The sequence below is a fragment of the Balaenoptera physalus genome (assembly GCF_965194825.1).
Source record: "Balaenoptera physalus genome assembly, chromosome: 6".
In the NCBI taxonomy this organism is placed as follows: Eukaryota; Metazoa; Chordata; class Mammalia; order Artiodactyla; family Balaenopteridae; genus Balaenoptera; species Balaenoptera physalus.
The window spans coordinates 129,679,507-129,705,207 of NC_138885.1; the positions used below are offsets into that span (position 1 = coordinate 129,679,507).

At 41.9% G+C, this 25,701-nt stretch overlaps 1 pseudogene across 1 annotated transcript; it reads left to right on the forward strand.

Annotated features, from left to right (window-relative positions):
• Nucleotides 1-1,144: 1,144 nt before the first annotated feature.
• Nucleotides 1,145-23,986, forward strand: LOC309663076 (putative G-protein coupled receptor 148; annotated as a pseudogene). The gene is made up of 2 exons (XR_014268415.1): nucleotides 1,145-3,022; nucleotides 17,014-23,986. The product of XR_014268415.1 is annotated as a putative G-protein coupled receptor 148 (transcript).
• Nucleotides 23,987-25,701: the final 1,715 nt, after the last annotated feature.

Consider the following 25,701-nt stretch of genomic DNA (forward strand, 5'->3'; position numbering starts at 1 on the left):
CATGGCCTCTGCATGACCCCTGCTACGGGCCATGAGCCCTACACCTGCCTTTCCTCCTCTCTCTTGCTTTTCCCTGGCCAACAAATATCCTATTGGCTCTGAGAGTTTTTGAGTAGTTGCTTTGGAAATAAAAAACTTATTACGTGAAATATATAAACATGGGAACCATCACTTTTAAATATTCCTAACTAGTACCAGCAGTTTGAGTGCTTGGCAAGCTGTTTAGGAGAAGAAGGTAAGAACTTGTGGGAGAAAAAGTGGATTATTTACTAAGTGTCTTATTTATCATTCGTATATGACTGAGCCATTTTATAACTTGACATAATTCAAGTCTGTATCAAAGGGAGAACTTATCAAAGAGAAATAAAATTTGTAGTATTGGGACTTCCTGGTGGTCCAGTGGTTAAGACTCCATGCTTCCACTGCAGGGGGCACGAGTTCGATCCCTGGTCGGGGAACTGTGATCCTGCCAAAAAAAAAATTTGCAGTATTTAACAAAGGTATTAGTCGTGTGTGTGTGTGTGTGTGTGTGTGTGTGTGTGTGTGTGATATGCTGAACAGTCTCCATCCCCCTTGCTGTCGGGAACTCATTGTGAGTTATCATGTGTGTTGTTGGCTATGTCACCAAGTCCACCTCTATTTGGTTTTCATACGGTGGGACCCCTTCCCTCGCAGCTGTGTGCTAGTCCTGGCTGGTCCTTGTCTTTCAGATAATCTGGGCAGCAGGTGGAAGATGGAACTGGGGACCTGTCATGCCCAATATCTAATTTTTCCATCCTAGAGTTGGAGCCATTTTCTTATGCTACAAAGGCACCCAACCTTTATTTGCATTAAAATCACTGCAGGGCTTCCCTGGTGGCGCAGTGGTTGAGAGTCTGCCTGCTAGTGCAGGGGACACGGGTTCGAGCCCTGGCTGGGCCCGTGAGCCACAATTGCTGAGCCTGCGCGCCTGGAGCCTGTGCTCCGCAACAGGAGAGGCCGCGATGGTGAGAGGCCCGCGCACCGCGATGAAGAGTGGTCCCCCGCTTGCCGCAGCTGGAGAAAGCCCTCGCACAGAAACGAAGACCCAACACAGTCAAAATAAATAAATAAATAATAATTAAAAAAAAAAAAAAAAAAAAAATCACTGCAGGCGTTAAAACACAGCTTCCTGAGCCTCATCCCTGACGAGTCTGATCTGGTAGGTCTGTGGTGGGGCAGGGATCACTCACCATCAACTGCAAACCCCACTTTGCCAAGCATTTTGCCCATTTCAGCTTCTGTACCTTCTGCTACAGTGACCCTCAAGTGAGCGTCTACTTTCTGCTGGGTTATGTCCTGAGTGTTTTAAAGAAAGCTTGAGGGAACTTCCCTGGTGGTCCAGGAACTTCCCTGGTGGTCCCCTTCCAATGCAGGGGGTGTGGGTTCGATCCCTGGTTGGGGAGCTAAGATCCCACATGGCTCAGGGCCAAAAAACCAAAACATGAAACAGAAGCAATATTGTAACAAATTCAGTAAAAGACTTTGAAAATGGTCCACATCAAAAAAAAAAAAAAACAAAAAAACTTTAAAATAAATAAAAAAGAAAGCTTGAGAGAGACAGAGACAGACAGAGACACTTGAGGGGCAAAGATATAAACCCTTCTGCCTTCATGCAGTTGAGCATAAACCTGACTTCTTAGCCTGAAGGGCATCTGGCCAAGGGTGGAAACAGGTTAAAATAAGCACATATTTGCACTCAGTGAATATTTGTTGAATGAAATGAAGGGGAGAAATAAGTGTTCTAGCAGTAGTTTTAAAGAGTGTCAGGGGAGCACAGAAGAGAGGACTTCTTTTAGCTTCATAACCTTGACACCTTATCAGGTCATTGCTTCGTGGAGCTGTCATATGGACTAGATTGATGAATAGCTCTATGTACTCTGTGACGTGGTCTAACAAAGTAATCTCCTGACAGAGCCTAAAGGCACACCAGTCTGCTCGCCAACAACTATCCGTTGCTAGTTGCCACCAGAATCCTTTTTAAAATTTTTGAAATGGTCTGAAATTCACCTTGGCTCCCTGCTGTCAGACACAGCTGAACGCTGTACAGCCTCACCTGTGTGTGCGTGGCCCCAGCTCCCCTTGCCCACAGCTCAAAGACATCTTGCAGATCATTGCCTTTCAGTAGTTGCAGGGGGGAGGCAGGAATTTCGTAAGCTTTTCAGCCCACGAATATACCTTCGTCTCAAGAACCTCACTAAATTCCTAAATCCTGGGGTGCTTTGGAAACTTCTGGAGATGATTCTCCTATAGCCTGCCTGTGGAACCACATATTATCCATCTCATCCACATTTTGTCCCTGGGTATTTATTTACTCTTGCTCAAGTAGACCAAGTCGTCAAGACACCTGTCATCTTTGGCTAGATCCTGTAGGGAGCTCTGAAAAGAGACCCTTGCTGCTTAAAGTGGGATCCATTGGAGGGCAGCCTTGGCATCGCCTGGGAGCTTATGAGAACTGAAGACTCAAAGACCTCCTGCATCAGAATCTGCATGTGATTCAATCCCCAGCCAATTCAGCTGAGCCTAAACTTACGAGAAGCACTGGTATAAAATATACATTGGCGTTGTCCTCACCAGGTGCAAAGGAGTTCCTGTAATCTGCCAGTCAAGGGGAGTGAATTCTTTCCAGGGGCATCTGGCTTACAAAGTGCAGCAGGAGGTGGACTTGGGCAGCCTGAGGGTGGTCCTCCAACAAAGAAGCAGATGCTGGCTGCTGGGAGGGAAAGCATATAACTAGGGGAAATAAAAAAAGGATCTAAGAGAGTGTGGGCAGAGCATGGATTTTGTTTGCCACATCTCTCATTGGAGCAGGTTGGATCCAATTTTCTCTCTCTTGATTTTATCCACTATTGCCCACAGTTGCCTCCTCCGAGAGGAAGTGAAAACACTTGAAAGAAAACATCTTCCCAACTAACAGCCAGGCTGCCAGCCTTAGAACAAGTGTGACCAGTTTGGAGGAACAGGGAGAGACAGTCTTAGCAAAGCTAATTTCTTTCTCAAAAAAGTAAGTAGTCTACTGCTAAAAATTTTAACAAATCTGGTGATGTGTGAATGATCACTGGTGCTTAATTGTGTCTTAGAAAATGAAGAGTGTAAGTTTTTGAGAAAGTAAAACTACCTGGCATTCCTTCTTATTCATGGGACTCTCCCTACGTTAAAAAAAATAAATTTCAATATAGTTTTTTTAGACAGAGGAGGTGGATTAAGATGATAGACTTAGTTTTTTTAAAAAATTGGATTTATTGAGGTATAATTTACATTCAGTAAAAAAATCACCCTTTGAAACATACAGTTCTCTGAATTTTAACAAATGTTTACAATTTTATAATCACCAGCACAAAGAATAGTACAATTTCATCAAAACCAGAAAGTTCTCTTCTGCCCCTTTGTAGCCGTCCTTTTATTCACCCTTAACTCTTGGCAACCACTGATCTGATTTCTGTCTCGACAGCTTTGGCTTTTCCAGAATATCACAAAAATGGAATTATGCACTCGGTAGCTTTCTGTGTCTTGTTTCTTTCACTTGGCATAATGCTTTTGAGATTTACCCACATTGTGTGTGTCAGTGTGTATATAGCTTAACTATTCCTTTTCATTGCTGAGTTGTATTCTTGGTATGAATGTACCAAGGCTTGTTTATCCATTCACCAGTCAATGGACATCTGTATTGTTTCCATTTTTTGGCTATTAGGCAAATTCTATGAACATTTGTGTATAGGTTTTTGTGTGAACACATGTTTTCATTTCTCATGGGTAAATATCTAGGAGTAAAAAGGCTGGGTTGTATGGTAACTGCATGAACTTTTAAAGAAACTAAGAAACTGCCCAACTGTTTTCCAAACTGATTGTACTACATCACATTACCACCAGCAGAGGATGAGAGTTTCAGTTGATTCACATATTTTCTAGTTTTTGGTATTGTCAGTTTCCCGCTGCAATTTTAGACATTCTAATAGGTGTGTAGAGGTCTCCCATGGTAGTTTAATTTATGGTTTCCTAATGACTAATGGTGTTAGGCATCTTTTCATATGCTCATTGGCCTTTCCTCTATCTTTCTGGTAAAGTATTCAAATGATTTTAAAAATAGAGTTCTGGGACTTCCCTGGTGGCGCAGTGGTTAAGAATCCGCCTGCCAATGCGGGGGACACGGTTTCGATCCCTCGTCCAGCAAGATCCCACATGCTGTGGAGCAACTAAGCCCAGGTGCCACAACTACTGAGCCTGCGCTCTGGAGCCCGTGAGCCACAACTACTGAGCCTGCGTGCCACAACTACTGAAGCTCGCGCGCCTAGAGCCTATGCTCCGCAACAAGAGAAGCCACTGCAATGAGAAACCCACGCACCACAATGAAGAGTAGGCCCCACTCGCCGCAACTAGAGAAAGCCCAAGTGCAGTGATGAAGACCCAATGCAGCTAAAAATAAATAAGTAAATAAATAAAATACATTTTAAAAATAAAATAAAAATGGAATTGTTTGTTTTCTTATTATATTCTGAACTCTGAGAGATCTTTTATATTCTGGTTACTTTTCTTTTATCAAATCTATTTTAAAATTTTTATTGGAATACAGTTGATTTACAAATATAAGAGCTATGTTTTGAAAATATTTTCTCCCAGTCTCTGGATTGTCTTTCCATTTTCTTATTGTCTTTCAAAGAGCAGAACATTTTTTCTTTAATCTGTTTCTTTTTTTAAAAAATGGAGCTTTAGTTGCTATAGTTCACATACTACAAAATTCTCCTTTTTAAAGTATACCATTCAGTTGTTTTTAGTATATAAACAAAATCATGCAACCACCACCACTATCTAACCAGGACATTTTCATCCAAAAAGAAACCTCATACCCACTAGCGGTCACTCTTCATGCCCTCCTCCCCCTAGATCCTGGCAACCACTAATCTACTTTTTGTCCTTATAGATTTGCCTATTCGGGTATTTCATGTAAATGGAATCGCACTATATGTGGCCTTTGGTTTCTGGCTTCTTTTACTTAGCATAATGTGCTCTAGACTCATACATGTTGTAGCATGTATCATTCCTTTTACAGCTGAGTAACACTCTGTTGTATGGTTATACCCCACTTTGTTTATTTGTTCATCAGTTGATGGACACTTGCGTTGTTTTCACTTTTTGGCTATTATGCATAATGCTGCTGTGAACATTTGTGTCCAAGTTTTTGTGTGGGCATATGTTTTCATTTCTCTTGGGTTATACCTTTGAATGAAATTGCTAGGTCATATGGTAATTCTATGTTTAACCTTTTGAGGAACTGCCAAATCGTTTTCTAAAGCAGCTGCATCATTTTACACCAACATTTGCACCAACGTTGTGTGAGGGCTCCGATTTCATCACATCCTCCCAACACTAGTTATTGACTGCCTTTTGACTCTAACTCTCCTAGTGGGTATGAAGTGGTATTTGATTGTGGTTTTAATTTATGTTTCCCTAATGACTAGTGACAATGAGCATCTTTTCATGTCTTCTTGGCCATGTGTATGTCTTCTTTGGAGAAATGTCTATTCAAATCCTGTGCCCTTAAAAAAACTTGTCTTGGGGTCTGCTGGTGGTGCAGTGGTTAAGAATCCACCTGCCAATGCAAGGGACAAGGGTTCAAGCCCTGGTCCAGGAAGATCCCACATGCCACGGAGCAATGAAGCCCGTGCGCCACAACTACTGAAGCCCGCACGCCTAGAGCCCGTGCTCCACAACAAGAGAAGCCACCGCAATGAGAAGCTTGTGCACCACCAGAAGGAGTAGCCCCCGCTCACCGCAACTAGAGAAATCCCGTGCACAGCAACGAAGACCCAACGCAGCCAAAAATAAATAAACAAATATATAAATAAATTTATTTAAAAAAACTTGTCTTTTTATTGTTAAGTTGTGGGAGTTCAAAGAGCAGAAGTTTTAGATATTGAAAAAAATTATGCACTTTTTATTTTATGGCTTGAGTTTTTGTGTTCTATATAAGTAATAATTGCCTAACCTAAGGTTGCAAAGATTCTTTCTCCTATGTTTTTTTCTAGAAGTTGTAAAGTTGTTGCATTTACATTCAGGTTTATGATCCGTTCAAGTTGAATTTTGTTTACGATTAAGGGTACAGGTCAAGGTTCATTATATTTATAAATAAAATAAATAAGTAAGTAAATAAATATTACAGCACTATTGAAAATACTCTCCATTTACTTTTGATTTGCCTTGACATCTTTGTCAATAATCAATTGCCAATATACATATGAGTCTTTTTCTGAACTCTGCTCTGCTCCATTGATGTATAGGTCTATTTGCACACCAATATCACACTGTCTTAATTATTGTAGGTCTTTTAGTAAATCTTAAAATTCAGTAGTGTTATTCCTCCAACTTTGTTCTCTTTTTCCAAAGTTGTTCTGTGTATTCTAGATCCTTTGTTTTTCCATATAAACTTTAGAATCAACTTGTTAATTTCTATTTAAAAAAAGCCTGCTAAGGTTTTGTTTGGAATTGCATTGAATATATGGATCAATTTGAGGAGAATTTAACAATATTGAGTTTTCTGATCTATGAACATACCTATGAACAGATAATTTTTTTTTCCTTTGGCCATGCCATGCGGCTTGCGGGAATGAACAGATAATTCTTAGGAAGAGTCATTGCTTTACCTGGTTCCTGTGTGTTTATCTCTTATGGTTGACGATCAGTCAGTCAAAGTGGCAGTTCCCCTCCTCTTGCAAAGGTGGGTTCAGAAAAGGGCTTGTGACTCAGTTCTGGCCAGTGAGGCTGGAGGGAAATTGGCTCTGGGAGTTCTGGGAACAGTGTCTCTGTCCTAAGAAGACATGGGAAGAGAGGCCCCTTTCTTCTTCCGGATGTTGTAATGTCTAGATGTGATGCCAGGAATTGCTGAGGTCATTTTGTGAGGGGAATCAGAATGAGGGCAAACAGCCAACATGCGGAGGATGACAAAGCAAAAAGACAGAAAGACCCTGGATCCTGATGACCACACTGAGCCAGCCTCCAACCAACCTTGGATCTAACACGTCGCTTCCTTGTTAGATGAAAAAAAGATCTTCAGGACTGCTCAGGTCTATTTGCATTGGAGTTTTCTGTTATATGCAGTGGAAATCATCTTATCTAATATCTTATCAACAGCTAAAACACATTCCTGGAAAATCATAAGCTATAGATTTATCATTTAAAGAATATTTTTTGTTTATTTTTCCTACTCTTTAAAATTTTGTGTTGTTTTCCAAATTTATGAACTCAATATATGAATTCAGCCTCATTGTAAAAGTACAAACATTACAAACCTGATTAATACAAAAAGTCAGGGAACCCTCCTACACTGTTGGTGGGAATGTAAATTGGTGTAGTCACTGTGGAAAACAGTATGGAAGTTCCTTAAAAACTAAAAATAGAACTACCATATGATCCATCAATTCCACTCCTGGGTATATATCCGGAAAAGAAAACTCTAATTCTAAAAGATACATGCACCCCAATGTTCACAGCAACACCACTTACATCAGCCAAGACATGGAAGCAACCTAAGTGTCCACTGACAGATGAATGGGTAAAGAAGATGTGAGATATGTATATAAACACACACACACACACACAATGGAATATTACTCAGCCATAAAAGAGTGAAATAATGCCATTTGCAGCAACATGGATGGACCTAGAGATTATCATACTAAGTGAAGTAAGTCAGAAAGAGAAAGACAAATATCATATGAGATTACTTATGTGTGGAATCTAAAAAAATGATACAAATGAACTTATTTTCAAACAGAAACAGACCCATAGACATAGAAAACCAATTTATGGTTACCAAAGGGGGAAGGGGTGGGATAAATTAGGAGTTTGGGATTAACACATACTACTATATATAAAATAGATGAACAGCAAGGTCCTATTGTATAGCACAGGGAACTCTTTTCAATATCTTCTAACAACCTATAATGGAAAAGAATCTGAAAAAGAATAAATAAATATGTATATATGTAGAACTGAATCACTTTGCTGTACACCAGAAACTAACACAACATTGTAAATCAACTATACCTCAATAAAAAAAAAGTTGAAATATCCTCTAGGTCTCCCTCCCCCCAAAGTTAACCTGATACCCTTCCTAGAGAATAACCATTATTATCAATTTGCTGTGCATCCTTCTAGATCTTTTTCTATGAGTGAAAGTGACAAATATACATATATTTCAAAAACATAGCTTATTTAAATATTTATAGGCACAGATGAATGAAAATTTAAAATTTACAAGGAATTTTTAAAAATATAAGAACTTTTGTCATATGAGTATTGACATGATTTTAAATATTTTTCCTTTTACAGGAAAAACATTATGTATTGAGATACATGTTATATGTTATATCTCAGAATCCAGTAGAAAGTGCTGGTAACCTTTTAAAAAGATAAAAATGTATATCTAAAAAGAAATATAATGATGTCATTGAATACTGGTACAGGGTAGTTATAAAACACACATTCATTATTAATGATATAGTTCCAATCTCAACCAGTTCTGTTAGAACTAGATTATTCCACCTGTCATATTTTTGTACACATTCCTCAATTACACGTTTCTTCTAGCCCATAGTGTCTAGGGCTGTGACTTTACATGCAAAGGGGCTGTTAAAAAAAAGTGCTTGGGGACTTCCCTGGTGGCGCAGTGGTTAAGAATCTGCCTGCCAATGCAGGGGACACGGGGTCGAGCCTGGTCCTGGAAGATTCCCACAAGCCACAGAGCAATGAAGCCAGTGCGCCACAACTACTGAGCCTGCGTGCCACAACTACTGAAGCCCACATGCCTAGAGACCGTGCTCCACAACAAGAGAAGCCACCACAATGAGAAGCCTGCGCACCACAACGAGGAGTAGCCCCCGCTCCCTGCAACTAGAGAAAGCCCGCGAGCAGCAACAAAGACCCAATGCAGCTAAAAATAAATAAATTAAAAAAAAAAAAAAAAAGAAAGTGTTTAACTACCTCGGGTAATGTAAGCTATTGAGTCAAAGCAACCTGGATTAAAAAAAACTTTTTAATCAATATTAAAAGAAAAATTCATTTCTCCCCAAATTCCTACAATCCCATTCCCTGAATTAACGTTAATAGTTTGGTATGTAATTTTCTTTATCTTTTCTTATGCTGGGTTGTGTGTGTGTGTGTGTGTGTGTGTGTGTGTGTGTAAAATGGGGTCATGTATTATCACTTAACTTAGGATATGGGTTTGACTGTAATAAAGACCCCAAATAACGGTGGTTCACACACAAAGAGAAGTTCATTTCTCGTTTGCAAAACAGTCCAGTTTTAAGTAGTCTTGGAGATACGGACATTCCAAAGTGTCAGGGACCCCGGAGCCTTCTAGCTTGTTGTGCTGTCCTTCCTAGGTATCGTTCTCATCTGTAAGATTACCACCACTTCTGCACTCCAACCCAAGGAAAGAGTGAAAATCTAAGGGGAAGGCATTTCCCCTTCTAAAGAGAACAACCTGGAAGTTGCATGCATCACGTCTGCTCTCATCCTGTGGGCCATAATTTAATCACAGACCACACCTCACTCCGAGGGAGGCAGGGCAAAGCAGTCAGGGTTGGAGGGTTCAGACAGCTCCTGGGCTGCCTCCCAAGGGGTCAGAATCTCAGGCACCCCGAGCATCGGTGTTTTCATGCCAGATCATTTTTATGAGCAGAGGCTGCATCCTAATGACTGCAAGTTCTCTGAGTAGAGAATGACACAAAAGGGCAGAAACAATAAAGGGGAGGATTGATGAGCTAAAATTTAAAACTTCAGAACTGTCAAAATACCATATGCAAGTTAAAAGGCACGTGGTGTACAGTGAAAACTATTTGCAACATATATAATAGGAAAATGCTTAATAATCTCAATATATTAATGGCTCTTACACATCTGTAAGAAATAAACAAATGCTCCAATTGAAAATGGGCAAAGAATGTCAGTGGCAACTCAGAAAAGGAGAAATATAATAAGCAAATAAATATATGGGAAAAAACCTCCAAGCACTGTATATGGTTTTTAAAAATGCAAATTAAATCAGCAATGGATTACCATTTATGAAATAGAGACTTTGTGTTGAAACTTTATATATGTTGAGGGTTCTGGGCTGGGAGGAGTGAGGCAGTTTTTTTGGCATTCTCATGCTCTGTTGGTTGAAATATAATTGAAATAACCTTTTGGGAGAGCCATCTGGCAATATGAATCAAAAATCTCTTAAAAAGGACATAGTTTGACTCAGAAATTCTACATTAGAAATGTGTTCGAAGGAAATAAATGTGTTCTCTAATATTTGGGAGACTCAACACAGAATTGTTTATATTGATACAATATGGAAAAACCTGGAAATGTTGTCAACGCCTCACAAGAGGGGATTAGATGTATAACTTAAAGTCTGTTCATAACGATGGGTTACTCTGAAGCAATTCATAGTTTTGTAAAAGTATATTTATCTTGAAAAAGAATGATGATTATGATGTATTTTTAAGCAGGAAGTTATAAACAGTATGTTCAGTATGGCCCCATTTTTATAAAAATATCGATATGAGTTGTTTAGGATACACTCAGTTACAAGTCACAGAAACTTCAATTTAAACTGATCTCAGCAAGCAAATTTATTGGCTCATCTAACTAGCAACTCCAGAAGTAAGACAGATTTTGGTGTTAGCTTAATTTAGCATCTCGGAAAACCCTTTGAGAACCTGATTTGTTTTTCTATCTCTTTTTTGCCTCTGAAGCGTCTGCTTCACCTGAGAGATGGCTTGTCTTGTGGAGGCAAATGGCTGCCAATAGCTCCCAGGTCTCTGCGTCCAAACCCAGAGAAGGAGCGAGGGAGGGAGCGTTTGAGTGTCGTCCTCCACCCCGCCCCTTGGCAGGAGTCCTAGGCTTTCCTCTGATTGGATCATCTGGATCACATGACCTTCCTGGTGGCCAGGGAAGTGCTTTGTATTGATTGGCTTAGGTCTGGGTTAGGTGCTGGCCCCTAAAACACTGTGGCAAGAGCATGGGTTTATTTTAATTTAGTTTAGCCAAATCAGGATCTACACAGGGGCTCAGCGTGGGTAAATCCCAACAAAATCGCACGCATGTCCCACAGTGGTGCGGGATGGAACGGCTGCTGAGAAGCTCATCCTAAGATCCACCGAAACACAGAAAAAAGGCTGGAAGGATGTACGCCAAAGTGCCAACAGTGGTTATCTTCAAGTGGCGGAAATATGGGGAATTTAAAATTTTCTTTACGTTTGCCTGCACTTTTCATTTTTGACAACAAACATGTACGACTTGAATAACTTTTTAAAATGAAAGCTATAAATATGAGGAAAAGCTGGTGTGTAACGCTTGCGATGTACTTAGCTGCTTGAGAGATTTAAAGCAGACATGTTGGCAAACAGGAAATACGAGTTTTCAGAGTGGTACCACCTGTGCTTTGCAGAAGTTTCTAACTGCCTTTCTCTTGCCTCTGTTATGAAATTGTGATCAGTTCTAAAGATGTAATCGGAGATCTTTGAAGGCTAGTCTGATTTAAAACCACTGGTTCCAGTGGCTAGAGTTTTCCCCCAATGTTAGGGTGGGAAACATTTTAGCTTTCTCTAGAGATGTTTTTCCTTGTCACCTCTAAACACCATGAAGTGGGTCCCAAATCCCACAAGAGGTGCAGAGAGCATGCGTCTCTTTGCAGAAGGACCTCTGTGTGCAGAAGGGGAGGCGCTGGCCCCCCGTTGTCCCACTTCCTTCTCGGACAGATGGCCCTGAGCGTTCTTTCAGGAAGTGGTCGCCCTAGAGAGTCCCTGGCTTTCTCTGCCCTGTGAATCACAGTGCGACACGGACTGCAGGCACCACGGAAAGGGCCCCAGGTCTGAAGACTCAGGGTCCTGGGAGAAACTGAAGTCGCTGGGTTCACTCCTGTTAGATGCTGGGTGTTGGGAGTTCTTCCTACAATTCGTGAAGAAGCTCCTGCTGCACTTCCGCATACTTTTCCCTGGAAAAGAGAACTCGTTGTTCTACTGGCAGAAAAGACCTCCACTGGTAAAGGAAGGTAAGGAGTTCTCATGGCAGTCTGGGCATCCCACGTCTCACTTTTATTTCTGCTCGTAATTGATGCTTAGCTCTGCATTTTCAGAAATTTGATTTTATCTGATCCTGCGCTTGTGAAATTATCCCATTGTGATGGTAAGCACTGAACTGGCAATTCTGTTTCACAATGAGAGCTGTACTTACCAAAAAGATCAAAATGCTCCCATTTGAGAGGTCAAGGCACTCTGGTCTCAGGAAAATACACGTGGGAGAGGAAATGAGGCCAGAGGGTGGATATTGGATGGTCTGAAGGAACCATTCTGAGTTTCTCCTGGAAATGTCATCCACCTCCCCCACCAGAATGTAAACATCATGCAGGGAGGGACTTTGTCTTGTTCGATGTTGTATGCACAGCATCTAGAACAATCGGAGGTACTCAACACATAAGTGATGAATGAATGAATGGAAGGCCGGCTAGCTGGAGGGATGAACTCTTATTAATTTCTAGAGACACCACCCATGAGAAGTTTTCCCTGACCCTTCTGGGAAGATTAGACTCCCTCCTCTGGGTTTCCATGACACTTTGAATTAAAGCACTTAACTCATATTATTGAAACTATTCGCTTACATATCTGTCTTCCCTAAAAGACTGTGAGCGCTGCAAATGTAGGGATTCTGCCTTATTTTTCCATTTAACTAACTACATACACTTTTCACAGTACTCTGGCACATGGTAGATACTCACTGAATACAAAAATACTGTGGCAGCCTCATGAATATCTCTCAGCTTGTAGGACGTACCTGTTAAGTGGATCAGGACATTACATTAATCAAGGCCCCTTTGCTTCCTTGGTGTTGGTCTTTGCTTTTCATTGCTTCCCAGGGAACAAGCATCCTTCTATTTTCAGCTGTTATTACAATATCCCCTCTGTTGAACCTACATTACACTGAATGGTTTCCATGGATTACATTTCCAGGATCAAATTAGTCACCTCCTGGTGTTACACAAAGAGGCACCTTAATCTTATCAGCAAACCGTCTGCAAGTGTTAGGATAGGATGTATTATTTCTGGAAGGGCCATCTAGAGACGGTATATCCCTCTTGGGTTATGTGGATTCTTAGAGCTCTGGTCACACAAACTGAAGCCCCCAGTCTCGTCCCCACTCATTTTTGGCTCATCTCTTTTATCACCTATGATCCTCTGGTCTGGAGACCGCACTTCCTCTAATAGGTATACTTGCCTTCTGACCAGGTCATATTTCCTTGGGGTCCAGGTGGGGATTTGCATGGCGCCACTCTGGCGACTCTGAAGAAAGCAAACGGACGCATGTGGTCCTGGGTCATCCAGAAAGAATATTCAGTGTTTTGAGACCAGGAATTTAGAAAGTCAAGACCTAAACTAAGTGGCAAACACACATTTGAGATCAGGGCAGGCTGACAGTTTGCAACAAGGTAGATACTCAAGTTAGGTAAAATTGGCAATAACCAGGGAATGGTGATGTGAGCCTGATTCTAGAGTTTGCTACAGCTAAGGAACCCATAGATAGATCTGTGGAGCCCGTGGATGTGGACGGTTTAAGTGGTTGAGGAGGTGGTGAAAGGGAAGGTAGGAAATTTAGAGTTCTCTTGGAAGGTTCTTCGAGTGCTGGTGCAAGCCTCACTAGACCAGAGTGACACAGCTGTGCTTTTGCTGGAAACCACCACTGGGATTTATTCATCTCAGCCATTGTTTCCTTATCTAAGGCCCACCCTCACCTCCCAGGAGGCCTTGCATCCTGCACTTGGGTTCATCCAGTTGTGTTGTACACGGAGAATCCCTGTGATGACGGCTCCTTTGTTCTTTGATGGGGTAGCTACTCCATGTCAACATCCTGATGGCTTTGAAAGACTCTTAGTCATTTGAGCCAAACCCCGAAGTTGACCAGTGTCTGGATCTAGCTAACTGTACCCTTCAAACACATGTGTTTCCTTAAATTAGATAATTTCTTGACTGTTTCTCCTGCTGTAGGCATCATCTATAAATTTGTCTTGATCAGATTTGCCCTCACCTCCTCTCCACAGGGCCAGCCTTTTTTGCACAGTTGTGGTTTCCTAGAGGGCTTCTTTACCACCTTCTGTCTTTCTCAGGCAGCCTTATTAAGGTTTTTGATGGCCTTACTTCTTCTAGGAGGCTTCTCCTGCTAGCCCCATGTCTGTACTGCCCTGATCGCAAACATCTCCTGCCCTGATTTTTCATGCAAGAGAAGGAAGAATACCTTCCCCAGATCCTCTTCTTGGGAGAAGGAGAAAGGAACTCACCTTTCTTTATTCTAAAGGTTTGTGACTTTCATATATATTCTCCAATTTAAAATATTTGAAACTCCTCTCTCTTTTTGCCATCTCTCTCATAAATGATACCAGTGTATGAACATTCATACCTGCTCCCACTTCCAAATCAACAAAGTAAATTTCTTGATGACAGAGGCCATATCTCACTCATCTCTGCATACTCACCCATGTGGTAGGTACCCAATTCATGTTTATTGAATGAATGAATGAGTAAATGTGTAAATGGAGAAACTGGGATAGCAGCATGAATTTTAAAATTCTGACTATAAAATTTTTGATCAGGGTTTTCAAAGTCAATAATTTTCTTTGTCACCAATACTTAGAATGTAAGTTCTTTTGAAAAATACAAAATACAGTTACAAATAATGTTTGCAAGGATAACATTAATGACAATAACATATTTTCTGCTTGAGAATAAGTCCCTTAAATAAAAAGATAAATATATGGTCATATTTTAAGATAATTACAAGGATAAATATTGAAATAGCCATTTGCTCTATAAATGTGATTCAAAATTCTATGCCAATTCTAAGAGGCAATTATAAATGCTAATGAAAATAACCATGAATATAATAACTTGGTATAAGTGCACTTTGCTATGGACAAATGCAAGTCCATTCAGATGGTAATAGAAACTTTGCTGTGATAGGTGAGCTTATATCCCTGCATAAGGAACTTTATAAATATATAGGTTCTGACAATTTAGAGAAATCAATTATACAATAATTGAGTAAAAATTCAAGTTAATAATCAATTATGTGCTAAGTACAAGTTCTCAGAGCAGGCAAAAGGTTAAGGTGTTCCATGAATTTTCACTTTCAATTATAAGATTTGTTTAAAATCATAGTTTTTAGGTCTAGAGAGTTGATTTTGTGTGACATGTATAATATGAATGGTGCAAAGATACCTAATAAAGGTAGGTATACTTAACCAAGCGATGTATATTATATGTAGATTTCAAAACTTAGGGAGTTCTTTTTCATCAGTAAAACCAGTCACATCATATAAAAAAGGTTAGTAAGAATAGCTATAATTAAATTGTACTTTAATTTGGGGAAATGAAATTCAACCTGATAGAAAGTTTATGATAATCCCAATGCTGAGTCAGAGAGAGAAAACCAAAGCGCTTCATGGAATCTGCTGATTTCAACTTTGCCAAGATTGTGCTGATAAAACATCCAGTTTACTGCTAAAGCCAGGCGTGGTCGACTGAGACAGAAAGGGTGTGTCTTGTCCCGTAGGATGGGGCAACTATTTTAACTGTGCATGAAAGGAAACCACTGACTATGGAGTAGAGGATTGCATACTAGCAAAGCACAAAACTCACCATCTTGGCTGTTTTGTGTTATTTTATAAGCTTTAATAATGTTAAAATCATATACAGGTAAATTAACTTTCAGCTAGCTTAATAATTGCAACCACGTAATATTAAAATAGCTTTAGCATATTTTAAAAGTAAATGCTACAAAGTGAACTTTTGTGAGAAACTAATAGACCAAAGACAAAATCCTCTCAGATTCTGAGAAATAATATTGAGAATCATTTTCTCTGCAACATATAGCTTGCTGTTTGCTTTTTGTGGTTTATAGACATCATACCGATCTTTGGCATCTGGAGAAATAGGCAGGAAGGGAGAAAGGCCATCTGTTTACTACCTGCCAGGTAAGTGTCAGAAGATTCAGGATTGTGTAAGCTCCTTGGCCTTACAAGGAGCCTTGGCAAGACGAGACGTCAGAGCCCTGGCCTGTGTTGGCTAATGAGTATCCCCAGCTCATGGATTTAAGAGCTTGGTAACCATAAGTTTGGTTTCTACATCGTTTGCAAATATTTTCTCCCATTCTGAGAGTTGTCTTTTTGTTTTGTTGATGGTTTCTTTTGCTGTGCAAAAGCTTATAAGTTTGCTTAGGTCCCATTTGTTTAATTTTGCTTTTATTTCTTTTGCCTTGGGAGACTGTCCTAAGACAGTATTGCTATGATTTTTGTCAGAGATTGTTTGCCTATGTTCTCTTCTAGGAGTTTTATGGTGTCATGACTTATATTTAAGTCTTTAAGCCATTTTGAGTTTGTTTTTGTGTATGGTGTGAGGGAGTGCTCTAACGTCACTGATTTACATGCAGCTGTCCAGCTTTCCCAACGCTACTTGCTGAAGAGACTGTCTTTTCTCCATTGTATGTTCTTTCCTCCTTTGTTGAAGATTAATTAACCGTAGGTGTGTGGTGCACATTGTTTTTTAAGAAGTGTTTCTGAGCATTAAGAAAGGACCATGTTTCATTAAAGCAAGGTAGTGTGTCTCTAGATTAAGGAATCCTACGAGTGCTTAGAAGAATGTCTGTAGATCAAAGTTTTGATCAGAAAAAAATTGGGGAAGGAAGCTTGACGATTTCCCCTTTTTATAAAAAAGAGCAGGTTAACACAAAAGTTAACTGCCTGGGAAGGCACTCACTAGCAAAATATGTAATTTTTCTGTCTTCAGAAATCACAGGATATACCTTCAGAGGCTTTGTGACTTTACCCGCTTCTCCACATCACCCCTGGGAGCTGTTTCCAGATGGTTAACACTCACAGCTAATATTTAGTAAGTGCTTATTCTTGATGTCAAGTGCCTGGCATTCAGTAAACACCAGTTCCCTCCCTTCCTTCCTGCCCGCTTGGAGGAGAATAACAGAGGTGAACCCAGAAGCTTCACAGACTGGAGTGATTTTTAAAGTACTAAAGAGGTAAGACCACAATTAGAGCAAGGGGGAAGACATGTTTAAAGAGAAGGTGGCATGTTTACTGTGAGAGAGGAGAAGGTCTGATCATTTGGGAAGGGTTTTAGGGGCCATTCTGGAAGTATCCACTTTTCTCACTGGCCTTCTGCCAGCATCCACTTGGCAGATGGTAGGCTTCTTGCTGCTTCGTTACACAGCCTTTCCTCTGAGCATACACACCGCTAGGGTCTCTCTCTCTCTGTGTCCTAATCTCCTCTGTTACAAGGACACAGGGCATCAGTCAGATTGGATAAGGGCCTCCCTAATGTTCTCATTTTAACTTAATTACCTCTTTCAAGACCCTGTCTCCAAATACAGTCACATTTTGAGGTTCTGGGGGTTAAGGCTTCAACATCTGAATTTGGTGGTGGAGGGGACACAACGCAGACCCTAACACCTGCTCAGCCTTTCAAATATTTTTTCCTTTTTTTTAAAAAGAATTCAGTTCACATGCATCAGTATGGTACTCCAATATGGCTACAATATAATTGAGTTTTTTCCTAACTCAACAAATAACAACAACAAAATGTTATCTCAGAAATCATAACAACTGAGTTATGTTTCAGACTTCACCATTAACCAGCAACTCCCTGAGAAGAAGTGTAAGGAGCCCTTTACAACCTCTAAATATCAACCTTCACTGACTGAGGGCCCTGGCCCAGTGGTTTAGCGAGTGAGCCCTGGAGTTGGACTGCGTTGTCCAAATTCCAGTATCACTGTCATGGGCTAATTAACCCCTGAGAGTTACTTCCTTCCTCTATCCCTCAGTTTTCTTTACTGAAAAGTGGGAATAATGATAGTGTCTACTTCATAGGCTTGTTGTGCAGATGAAACAAGTCAGCCTCATTCACAGCGAACCATCAACACATGTTATCTGCTATTATATTTTGTCTGTGTCATAACAAAATATCATTTTCTAATGCTCCCTTCCAGGCCCATCACTCACATTTGTACACATCCAGTGCTCCTTTGATTTTCTTCTCAAGTGTGGTGTCTGTTCAGGAATGGTTACCTTGGGGACCCTCAGAGGTGAGAGAAGGGAGAGATACCCCCAGCTCAGTGACCCAGAGCTCACAATGAGGCCAAGGCAGCAGCTGCCCCTCCATGAAGGGAATCTGTCTCACTTGGCCCAAGCTGCCCGCCATGCCCCTGCCGCTGACCGGAAGGGGCAGAGGATAGAGAGGAAGCATGGGCTGCCCCAAGTTCATTAGCTTCCTGGAGAAACGTCTCCAAGTGCACGTCCTGTTTCAGGGCCACTAGGACTATCTTTTCAGACCCATGTGGAGATAAACAAAGACCAACCACAGGAGAAAAGCAAAGGCTATCTATTCAGAACTTGCTAGAACAAGGGAGTCACCCAACATCATTTGCAGTTTGGCGGAAGCTCACTGGCAGGGGAGTGGGGAAGCTTTCTGATGGAAGAAAGGGAGGGTTTCAGGTAGGCTCAGATGGGGGACTGGGGGCCTGGGGAAGCTGGAGGTGGCCAATAGGAAGTGGGGTGTCCTATGGGATTGGTTAGGGGTACATATTTGATTCTTCTGGTTGGTCCTAAGTTGGAAGCAGGGACAAAAATTGGGGAAGTTGTCAGCTATTAATCATGTCCTGGCTGTTTTGATTGTTACAGGTGTTGCTGTTTGCCTTCCTGCATTGTCACTAGAGACAGCCATCCGACTTCTCCCAGGTCTGACGTACCGCAGGCTGCCTTTCTGGGCCGGTTACTGTAGCTAAGGGCTTGGTTTCCTGGGCACGTTGCTGCAGGTTGTAGGTGAGAGTTCTATTTTTATATATGGTCGGCCAAATCCGTTTGTAGATTCAGTCTCTCCCTGTGGGCAGCCTGTTGCCCTCAGGGGTTGGTCCCCAGCAGGGCACTTAGGATGAGACCCAGGTGCTTCGCTGTCTTGTATGTACCCCTTCCAGCCTCCCACACCTCTGCTTCTTACAAGATTTGTGTAGGGAGTGGCTGATTCTGATTTTTTTTCAGGGCAATTGTGGGTATAATGTAATTCTTTGCATAAATCTCTAAAGCTTCAAGATTTTATTTCAAAACTGAAGCCAAAGTAACATTTTGGGCTAGAAGGAAACATTATTGCCCATTTTAGAATTCCAGAAGGAAAAGACTCTAAGTGGAGGTAATATGTATAGATGAGGACTTATTATATGGGTTTGGTTGCCATGAGCTCTTGATATGCAAATATATGTCCACGAAGGAATATGAATTTGGAGACTGGGATGTTCTTTCTGGCTGCATGATCCAGAATAAATGACTGATCTTCTTGAGGTCTCATAAATAAATGAAAGGCAATACTACTTGCCCTCACTGATTTTGCAGAGTTGCAACCCTCCTGGAGATTTCAGATGTACAGAAAGTGTTCTAAGTATTTGCTATGGTTGCAATGTCTTCATTGTGCAAATTTCTCCTTTGTGGGCTGCCCGCTCTGCAGAGTTCCTATCAAATACTGCTACGCAAGGCAGGCCCTGTCCTAGAGAGCCGGGAGTTCTATTCAGGTTAGTGAGATGGGGAATAGATGAGAATGCTCTGGGGCAGGAGTGGGGTAATCTTGTTCTCAAGAATAAGGTAAAAGCCCAGACATTCTAGGCCTGAGTTAAAGGAAGGGTGAGGAGTTTGGCAATGCTGCATGGGGGTGATGTAAGGAACCAAGGCCCAGAGCAGCAAAGTGATTTAAGTGCCCAAAGTCATATTCCTCTTTGGCAGCAAATCTAGGCTTAGAGCCCAGTTCGTGTGATTCCCCAGTCCAGAGGTAGAGTGTTCGTTCCCTCTCACCAGGGTCTTCATGCAGTCTTTATGGGAGCCCTCCGTTTCTGTGGTGGCACCCTGAGGGCAGTTACAGCCGTGTGCTCTGGGAGCAAGAGATCAAGGAGGGGGCATGTAATGCAGGCAGATGTGCATTTTCCTGTTTATTACTGAGGGGTTCTAGTGTAAGAGCTTGACTGAACAATCTGCAGCTAAAAGAAAGCTTGACAATGACAGTGACCATTACAATTTCTATTCCTCTCTGAGGAGCTGGAGTTCAACAGCATGACAATGGCACAAAAATCCATCCGAACAGGGAAAATTCTCCACAAAGGGTGACAACACAATATGTAGGAAAAGAAATTATGCCTTCACAAGGGATTTCATAAGGAGCTTCAGCATTTTCAGTTCTCAGGGAGTGGCATCGTCGTACCTCCATTGTGGTTTGCCCTTTAGGAAATCAGTAGCACTTAGTGTGCCTCTTCAGGGCCCATTTTATATACTTTCATCTCTAGGAGCCGGAATAAAGGAATAGAAACCTATTTAAGCTAGCTCAAATAGTAGAGAGGGGTGTGATATTTTTAGAACCCAAGGACAGAAAATGCAGGGCATCTTGGTAGACTTAGAAGTCCAGGAACCCAGGTTGCTCTCTGTCTTGCAAGGGCTTCCGTGGTCCCTGCCTCTCTTAGCTCCTCTCCAGCCGCTCTCTGTCTCTTTCTTCCTCTCATCTACACTCCGACGTGGCTGGCAGGTCAATTACACGCCATCATGCTCGGACTACATCCTCTGAGAATCCCACGGTTGGGTTTTTTAAGAGACAGACGCTGATGGACGCAGCACAGCCTGCAGAACGATTTTCCACGAGGCACACTTCTCCCAGACCAGGCAGCTTTGATGGAGGAGGAGGAGGTCGTGAGGAAGCAAGGAAGCAAGGAAGCAAGACGAGGGTGGGGCCCACCTCCTGCGGAGCACTGCACTTGGGGAGGCAACCGTTGGTACCTCTACAGCAGACTGGCACAGAGACAGCAATGACGGTGTAATCAGGGGCTCCCCAGGCTGGCACACAGTGTGCCATTCCCTGCTGCGCGTGCCTGAGAAGCTTTATCAGGCTCCTGTGCACGTCTTACCATCTCAGTGGACCCCGTCCCTCAGCAATTCCGAGATCCCAGCAACTTCCTGGGCTGGCCGTCTTCCAGCTCCGTAACAACGGAAACAATTCTCCTACCAATGGGGTCCAGTTGGTCGGACAAACGATACTGGTTAAAGAAGAACTGGGAGAATGCATCCATCTGGCCTTGCATTTCCTCCTCGGAGTCGTTGAGAGAGTGGGCTCTGGCGTTGTACTCCTAAATCCAAATCCTGGTCCCACTGGGCAATAATCGTACGGCCTTGAGTGGGCTGTTACTTATCCTCTCTAAGTCTCGGGTTCCCCATTTGGGAAAAGTGCGTAACAAACCCCGTGGTGGAAAATAAAACATGCTACAGGCTTCGTGAGGCATGTGCTCCGAGCACAGTCTTTGATCCCTGGGAAGTACTCGGTAAACGTCAACCTCGGCTGCCGTCGATATTGTTAGTCTCCCTTTCATGTCTTAGGGACCCAGATGAATTCAAGTCTTTGCATCAGCGAGTTCCCCCCGTTCCTCACAGCTTTGGCCCTGACTTCTCCCTCAGAGCTTTGCGTGCATTAAGTGTTAACAAGGGTTTGATGGCTAATCAATTGACTTTTACAATGTTGTGCTTTGTGCTCTGAATTGAGCAGAAGTTCTCACAACCAAAGACAGAAAAGGATGCCTAAGGAGTAAAACTGTGACCTGCTTTTGAGCAATTTGCTGAGTACTGAGAGTATATCTTTCAAACCCTCCTTTTAAACGATCAGAGCATATGTCTAAAGTTCTGATTCCAATTCTGGAGAGGGGGAGTCCGCCCACCACAACAAAAGCAATGCTCCAACACCAGCTGGGTGTCCTACAGTTCAACTCAGTTCTGATACTATACGCCTAGAGATAGTGTCAAATCCCACAGGTTAAGGGCTCAGTCCTGCAAGACTATCCCCCTCCCACCACACCAGACACCAACTGCAAGTCCGCGTGGTCATCTGTGTTTCTGACCTGCACCCTCTTTGGGTTTGATTAATTTGCTAGAGGGGCTCACAGAATTCATAGAAACATTTTACTTACTAAGCTCCCAGTTTATTATAAAAGGATGTAACTGAAAATGCATAGGGCAAGGTATGCGGAGGGGCCACGAAGCTTCCGTGCCCTCTCCAGGCGAGCCACTACCCCTAAATCTCCACGTGTTCACCAACCTGGAAGCCCTTCCAACCTTGTCCTTTGGGTTTTTATGGAGGCTTCATTACACAGCCATGACTGATTAAATCATTAGCCATTAATGACTGATTCAACCTCCAGCCCCTCTTCCCTCTCTGGAGGCTCGAGGAGGGGGTTGGGACTGAACGTTCCAACCATCTAATCACAAGGCTGGGGCCCCTGACAAGCAGTCCCCATCCTTAGGTGACCGAGGGGCTTTCCAAAAGTCATCTCATTAACATAACAAAAGACGGTTGTCACTCTCCTCACTTAGGAAGTTCCAAGAGTTTTAGCTCTGTGCCAGAAATGGAACAAAGACCATATATATATTTCTTATTATAAATCTTAATATCACAATGCCCCTCCCCTGAAGTGAAGAGAGAACTCCAGATGATTTCTCCAGTTTCTTTGATCCATGTCAACACTCTCTAAAGGTGTCATCGTCTATACCAAAAAACGTGCAATCTGTTCCTTGAGACTGTACACAAGGTCAGAGGGTCAGAAAGCCACACAAGAAGCTTTAACACAGATTCATCCTTTCTCATTCTTTTCTCCTGCAGGATCCAAGTTTCCCCAAAGATTATGAACTTGTCTTCCGAGCACTGCAACACATCAGATTGGCTGAGGCTGGAAGCAACAGTGAAGGCTTCTGTATAAGTGGTGGCTTTCTCCTTTGCTACATGTCATCATTAGCGCAATAGTGTCACAGAATTCAAAACTGAGGAAAGAGGTCCGATACATCCTCCGTTGCCACCATCTGCTGTGCATCTCGTCCTGTGGTCTGGGGGTGGTTTTCCAAGGGATGTGAGCCCTCCTGGCCAACAGCCCCGTGCTGGGTGGTGTTTGGGGCACAGCAAAGTGTTGGAGAAAGGATTCTCTTCACTCTGGGCTTGATGGCTGTCAACACCTACCTAGCAATTTGCTGGCCCTTGAAATCGCTGTCTTTTGTAGATTCAGTTAAGTATAGGATTCTGGCTGGGACTTGGATAATTATTATACTGAAGAATGCTTGCTTATTCCTCATAGAGGGCACTAGCTCTACTCAGGGAGCTGTTTTAAAATCTGAACCCCTTTGCCCAGTGGTCTTGAATGGCATTCTTGCCAGAGCCACTGGCATGGTTTTCCTTTTCCTTCTTCTGTCTGTCATTCTTATAAGTTACTCTCTGATATACAAAGAAGGGAAACGGGCTGGCCATTTTAATAGGTCAAATATCAAAGCAAGGAAAACAGTCCTTATTCATTTAGTGCAGTTGGGCTTACATGCAATATCAACCTTCTTATTCGTAGGTTCGGGAAAGATGTGTGGAGTGTTTTTCTTTGCTTTAAATCTGGTGCTTTTTGGAGTCTTTGCATTTGCCCAGTGTTTTAACCCTCTGATCTATGGGCTCTGGAATAGAGAGTTGCAAAGCAGATTATACCATTGGATGTGCTGTCAACTGTGGTGTGGTCACACAGTGACCAGCAGAGGGCCAGTTTAAACGAAAACTCAGCCATTTTGAATCAATAATGCTAGTCCTAATGTACCATCAGCTAGGGATGAGGATTTGCTATTTACTCAACCTAATATTGATGCCTTGATTTGATTTTGAAAATAATATGAGTAAATCAAAGTTATCCATCCGGCTTACAAACTTTGCTACTGTGTACACTGAATTGGCCTCAGTGAAATCATTTTATGTCTTTAATTCTAAACCCAGATTAGCATTTTGGGCAGCCTGCCTTACTGTGCTTCAGGAGTTGGGCAGCTTTTGAGAATGCACTTGTTTTTAGAGAAATAGTCCATGGCTGATAGAAAAAGAAGTTTGGCTGTTCCCCTTTATTAATTAGGGGTAGGTTTGTCTAATGTAGTAACAACTCAGCAAATAACAGTGACTTTCAAAAGGTAGAGATTGATTTTATTTTCTTATGTAAAAGAAACCTGGAGGTACACAATCCAGGTCTATGTGGCAACTCTGTAGGCCACAGGCTCATTCTCTTCTACTCTGCCATGAGTAGTGTACTACCTCATGACCCAAGATGGCTGTTAGTGCTCCTGTCATCACATTCACACTCCAGCCAACAGGAAGAAGAAAGGGGGAAAGAAGCCTCTGCACCATCCTTCTAAAGACAATTTCTAGAAGTTACAAAACACTTTTTCTTATATCTAACTGGCCAAAATTTAGTCATGTAGCTATGACCTAGCTTTAAGGGAGAGTAGCAGGGTAGCAATGTCCTCAGTTAAAAATTGGGGTTCTTAACACTAAGAAAGTAAAGAAGAATGGATATTGGGAGACAAAATTATTTCAGGAACCGATTTCCTCTCAACCAAATAAAATACAAAGAAACACAATGGATGGGTTATGGTCATCACAAAAATACAGTCTACCTTTTAATTTGATATATAAATACAGAGTTATCTGTTCTGGATCCCAGAAAACTTTTTGTTATGTCAAAGAGAATGGCATCAATAAAGAGATCACTGAACTGGTTTAAACATGGGAACTCATAATTTAAATCTAAGTAAGTTTGGGGCAGTAGTATGAAATAAATTCTTTCACAGGAGTTTACATATGATATTTCTTTAGATAAAACACCCATTTCTGAATCGGTCAGGATTCAGTTCTAGAAACAGGAATCATTACTCTAGGTATTTTGAACAGAAAGGATTTAATACAGGAATTTGATGTGTACAAAGTCACTGGAAGGGCTAAAGGAGTGGAAATCAGGGGACACCTTTGATGTCAAGAGCAAACCACTGCAGCTGTGACCTGGAGGCCAAGCAGGTGCTTCCAGCACTGCGCCCCTCCCCCCCATGCCACTTGTGTCTTTGTGACTTTATTTGGGAGCAAAACAGCAACAGGAAGACGGCCTCCATCTCCTCCATCTTCCACATCTCACACAATTGCCTCTAATTGGTAGAACTTAACTGGTACCCAGACCCTAAGAGCAAAGGAGTCTGAGAAATGTAGTTCCTAGTTTCACAGAATTGGCAGTACAGGAAGGTATCCTGAAAGGAGTGTAAAATGAGGACTGAATGAGCCAATCCATGGGATCCACCGTTATGATATTTAGTTATATTTACAGGTAACAAAAACAACAACAACAAGGACGACAGATGCCATGTATTGAGCAATTCTAATGCTCCTGATATTATGCAAGCCGTTTTACATACCCTAGGTCAAGTCCTCCCAACAATTTCATAATGTAGGTATTATTATTCCTGATTTACAAATGAGAAAAGCTGAGGATTATAAAGGCCTGACAGGAGCTTAGGAGGTCAGGACCTTCCCTTTAAATTTGCCGTATACATGACTTGGCCCAGGGTGATCATTTCATCACTGTTGAGAGCTGGACAAATTGCTTGGGAACTTGGGGCCTTGGCTCTCCACTTTGCTTTGGGTGTGGACACCTGGCTTATGGAAAAGAGCCTTTTTTCACCAATTGCTTTGACTATTCTCTCCATCCTTAGGCCATCCTTGGTTTCAGATTCTAGTGGTTTCTAAATAATGCCTAGACTCCATTTTGGCTTCCAGTCCATCTTGCCTTCTCTCTGGC